The 5,812-nt window shown below is 39.2% G+C and overlaps 1 pseudogene; it reads right to left on the bottom strand.

Annotated features, from left to right (window-relative positions):
• LOC147940140 (uncharacterized) lies at window positions 1–5,812 on the bottom strand (annotated as a pseudogene).

The raw sequence follows: 5,812 nt of genomic DNA, 5'->3' as shown, positions 1-5,812 counted from the left end.
TTAAATTGTAAAGGGATGATACAAATAGTTGACCAACCAGTGTGGTGGAAAGCAATATACTTGATACAAATATTCAATACGTAATGCATTTTTGGCAAGAACATCCGCAGCTGAGTTTTTCTCCCGATTGATGTGGTCTATCGAAGCATATGGTAACTTCAGCATCCAGTGTCGTATATCGTACAAAAGAGTACCTATCTTCTGATCATCTTTGCCTGAATTAATCAGATTGACTAACTCCAAATTATCACTCTCAAACCAAACCTGTTGAAATCCTTGTACCCACATCAGTTGAAGAGTATGTAGAAATCCAAAGGCTTCTGCTTGTAAAGCTGATTGTGCAGGCTGGAGTTTTGCACAACCCGAGAGAATAACACGTCCATTACAGTCTCAGATCAGCCAACCAGTATTAGTATATGGTTGTTCAGGCTTGAATCCACTGTCGAAATTGCATTTCACCCAATCTTGAGGTGGTGGAGTCCACTTACTGCACTTACTGTTTTGCAATTCCATAGATGCTTGATGAATCATTACAGCTTTTGTCTGGTTCTTTTCATTGGCTTCTAACCACTCACTTGCTTCTTGTAATCCTTTTCGAGCTTCACACTGAAGAGGTCTGTTCTTCTTTTGGAAAATAAACATATTACGTGACTTCCATATCCGCCACATTATCCAGAAAGGTAGAACCCGTATTAGTCGAGGTGTATCCTTCTTCTTTGCCAGCATGATAAGCATGTGGAATTTGTCTTCAACCGTATTAGTAGAAGTGTGATTTCCTATTACAGTTACACCCGCACTTCGCCACACTAATTCAGCATAAGGCCAATTAAAAAGGAGGTGATTAATCGTTTCCTCTTCCACACAGCAACGTTGACACACTGGATCTGCTGGTATCATTCTTGTACAGAGCTGTACATTTGTAGCTAGAGCACCTGATAGACATCTCCAGAGAAAGTGTTGTAGTTTTGGGGCAACGTCTAGATTCCAAATGTCTTTCTTCAGTTCTATCGAACCATCTGGAGGTCGAATAATTTCCTCTGCCAAAAGATTAACATGAGTAGCCACCCAATACCCTGAACGGACCGTGTATTGAGCATCTTTGGTGTAAGACCAGACATACTCATCAACCTCTGCATACTGGGAAAGATACAATTGTGATGCAAGACGTTGATCTTCAGGGTTTAAAACTCCTTCAAAAGTTGTTGCGTCCTATTCTCTTTTATTTTCTTTCCATAGGTCAGCCACTTTCATTTCCGAACTGAGATTTGGGCCGTGAGCTGGTCTAGGAGGTAAAGTCGGAAGCCATGGATCCTCCCTTATTTTTGTGTTCTGACCGTTTCCTAGCCGGACTATAAGTCCTTGTTGTAATAATTCTTTTCCAGCTTGTATTGATCTCCAACCATAGGAACAGTTATTTCCTGTAGATGCATGGATGTATGATGTATGAGGATGGTACATACCTTGATATAGTCTGGCTAAGAGACTGTTTGGGTTTTTTAGAATTCTCCAGGCTTGCTTTGCAAGTAAAGCTCCGTTAAAGTTATGTAGATCTTTGAATCCTAAATCACCCTCCTTTTTTGGCAGAGACATGCGATCCCATGCCACCCAAGGTATTGAGCGTTTTCCATTTTTTTTACCCCACCAAAACGATGAAATAACACTGTTTATCTCATCACATATTGAAATTGGGACAAGGAAGCAGTTCATGGAGTATACTGGGAGAGCTATCGCTATTGACTTGATGAGTATTTCTTTCCCAGCAGGAGATAAATATTTCTTAGACCATCCTTCTATTCTCTCTTTCACCCGCTTAACAATATACTCGAATAGCTCTACTTTCTTTCGTCCAAATTGCTCTGGTAAACCCAAATATTTACTACCGCCACCGACTTTGAATATCCCCAATATCTGTTGTAGTCTTTGTCGATGTAACTCTGGAGTCTTCATACCAAAGATGATTGATGACTTTGTGTAATTAATCTGTTGGCCGGATGCATCTTCATACCTCTTAAAAATCTGAGCAATATATTCAACATTCTGAACTGTTGAACGACAAAAGAACAAGGAGTCATCCGCAAATAGGAGATGGGAAATCGAAAGGCAGTTCCTTGTAATCTTCATACCATGAATACATCTATCTCTCTCTGCTTTTTGCAACATCTGACTCAACACTTCAGCGCAAAATAGAAAGAGATAAGGAGAGAGGGATCACCTTTCCTTAGGCCTCTTGTGGGTTGAACATAACCATATGGAGAACCATTGATAAGGACTTCAAAAGAAACTGTACGGACACACTCCATAATCCACTGAATCCATATTTCAGCAAATCCCAATTGTCGCATAACTTGTTCCAAGAAATTCCACTCGACACGATCGTAAGCCTTGCTGATGTCTGTCTTGATAGCAAGATAGCCAGATTGGCATTCCTTTCTTGACTTGAGAGAGTTTAAAAGCTCATGAGCAACCAGTACATTATCCGAGATACTTTCTACCTGGCACAAAAGCTGCCTGAGAATCTGATATAATGGAGCCGAGGCACTTTTTTAATCGCATAACCAGCACTTTAGAGATAATTTTATAGTTCACTGTACAGAGGCTTATGGGGCGATAGTCAGCCATTCTCTTTGAGTCTTCCAGCTTTGGGATGAGGCATAATTGTGTGTGGTTAATGCGTTTATCAATCTTTCCTGTCTCAAAGAAGTGACGAATCATATCACAAACATCTCTTCCAATCAAGTCCCAAAATTGGTGATATAAAGCAGCAATGAATCCGTCGAAGCCTGGAGCTTTATCTTTACCTATCTGATAAACATCTTTTTTGATCTCCTCATCAGTGACTGGTAGTGTCAGATCATTATTCATTTCTGCACTAACTTTGCAGTCAATTCCAGAGATCACATCATCAAGATCAGTCGTTTGAGTAGTTGCAAAAAGACCAGAAAATATTTTGCAGCTATTGCTCCAATAGCTTCATCTCTAACATGTTCGATGTTGTGATCATCAATAATAGATTTGAGATGGTTCCGAAATTTTCGTACCTTCGCTGATGCGTGAAAATATTCGGTATTGCGGTCTCCCGTTTGTAACCACTTGTTTCTACTCTTGAGCTTCCAATATTTTTCTTCATTGTGGTAAGCCTGATTTAGCTTTGATCGTAGCCGTTGTACATAATCAAGTGGTACTGTATGATCACGTTCAGCTGCATCTATTTGATGTTGGAGCAAAGGAATATGTTCTGCTGAATTAGTTTTAAACCTTCTTTTCTACTTAGCTAACTCTTTTCGGCAATAAGATAACTTATTCTGTATGCCTCCATGAAAATCTGTATGACCCTTATTCCAACCTCGCTTCACTGATTCCACAAATTCATTGCAATTGATGTATCATTTATCCTATCGAAACTGACCTCGTTTTGTAGCAACTTCATCAGCAACATCAATAAAAACTGGGGCATGATCTGATCACGCAATCGGTAAAAACTCAGTTTCTGAAGCAGGATACATGGTATGCCAATCTGTATTAATAAAAACTCGATCAAGGCATGATTGTATAGTTTCTCTCTGTCGTTTTCCAACCCAGCTGTACAGATTGCCTTTAAAACGTAGATCTTTCATGTTACATACACTGATCATGTCTTTAAAGTTTTTCGAAAACTTGCCTGACCTCTGTGTCTACCACCTTTCTTTTCTGAGGGTTCTAAGATTTCATTGAAATCTCCACACATCATCCATGGGCCAGTTCTATTAGTTGAGATTCGTTGAAGTTTTTCCCAGAGATGGTGTCTCTCACTTGGCATAGGATGACAATAGACGCAAGACAAGTAGAAATTAAAAGATTTGTATTCAACATAAAGATCTACAAGTCTTACATCTTGGGAAATAACTTGAATAGAAACATGCTTTTTCCAAAATACAGCTAAACCACCACTTAAACCTCTAGGAGAGACCAAACACATATCTTCATAACCCAAACTTACTACCAAATCTCGAACATAGTTGTCTTGTTGTTTTGTCTCGATTAGGAACAACATGTCCAGGAAATACAGTTTTTGCATTTCCTCTAGGCGTCGAACTGTCAAGGGTTGTCCTAGTCCTTGACAGTTCCAAACTCTAACTCTCATGGGACTGGTGGTGGAACAAGCCCCACCTCGGCTTCATCATTGTTAGCATTGTGTGAGTTCTCACTTGACTCATTGTCGTTCTCCAGAGGGGGAGACCATGGTTGTTGCACAGAGTTATTTTGACGCTTACTATTACCATCCTCTTTCTCAATCTCAAAGGTTTGCCTACGTTTCCGCGTTTCTCGATCCAGCAGGTCCTGTGGACTCGGAGGAGCAATCTGTTCTGCAGCAAAGGAGGGTACATGGGTTGTCATGATATCCATAGTCGTGTCCACTTCATCATGTGAGCGTCCAGAGGAGATATCTTCAAGTGCATTATGATCAGGATCGATATCAGATAAACCATCAGATCCATTAGAAGTCGCATCCTCATGAGGTTCTTCAGCAAATTGAGGAGCATCCAAGTGGTACTCTTCTTCATCAGCTTCTGCAATTGGCTGTCCATCTTCCCCTAATTCTTGAATGTGGACACCAGGATTACCATGTGGTTCATGGTTATCATCGTCCACATCATCATCATCTGAGTTATTTCCCCCACCATTCTGTATGAGGCAGTTGCCTGAATCGTGGGTCATCATTCCACAGATCTCGCAGAAACCCCGAAGGCGTTCATAGAAGAACTTGAGCACCGTGTTCACTCCATGAGTGAATTGAAAGTTTCGTTGAAACTGCAGCGGGTGATTCACATTCCAGTTAATATACACACAAACAAACTGGACTCGATTGATGGTGGCTTCATCGAATTCCACACCCAGAATGTCGCCAAGGGATCGAGCAATACTATCGATTACTCCCAGATTCATGAATTGCAGAGGAATTCCCCGGATTTGGATCCAGAAGGGAATGGAACTGAGAAGAGGAGGGTCCATGTCAGGGGACCAACGTTGGAGGACCAGCATACGTTCGGCAAAAGACCATGGGCCCCGGCGTAACACAGTCTCCATAGATTCTTCAGACGGGAACACAAATTGGAATCTCCTAATAAAAAAAAAAAAAAAATTTGTGGTATATCTAGTAACTAATTTTGTTAATTCAGAAAATATATCAAAAATAATATAATAAAACTATACCACCAAAATTTTATGTGTAGTAGATTATTTTATAAAACTATAAGAAATATATACATTTCAGTTTTAAAAATCATTTTTTGTTTTGTATTTTCAAAGATGGGGGTTTAAATTTTTTTTTCTTTTTACTTATTTATAAGGTTATGTCATTTGAAATATATCCAAGACATTATCAACTATTTCTTGTATTTTTTTGTGTATAACTTTTTGTTGTTATATTTTGTTTTTATAAATTATACAAATCATTTAATCTTTTTATTTGTTTATCAAAAATACATAAAAACAAAAAAAATATTATTAGGAAAAAAGAAAAGAAAAAATATTTTTTTGGTCAATGCCGGTCAACAGTGGTCAACGCCAGATTCCGACCAAAAATTAATGTTTATGATGTTTATACACATAACATATGTTTGTTTATGGATGTTCTTATATAATGATAATAGTTCACGTAGTTAACGTGACATTTATATTGTTTGCATGTGTGGCTATGTGTTGAAGAGATGAGCGGAGAAGTGGAACAAGGGACAATCAGTCAGACAGTTGCAAGGCTAAGAGACAGGACTCCGTGGACACAGTGTGACTTCAACAAAGTCCCATACAGAGCAGAGGTTCTTGTGAGCACCAT

The sequence above is a fragment of the Camelina sativa genome, chromosome 8, assembly GCF_030686135.1.
Source record: "Camelina sativa cultivar CO46 ecotype springtype chromosome 8, ASM3068613v1".
Classification (NCBI taxonomy): domain Eukaryota; kingdom Viridiplantae; phylum Streptophyta; class Magnoliopsida; order Brassicales; family Brassicaceae; genus Camelina; species Camelina sativa.
Note: the sequence above shows the minus strand (reverse complement) of the source record. Positions and strands in the feature narration are given on the sequence as shown.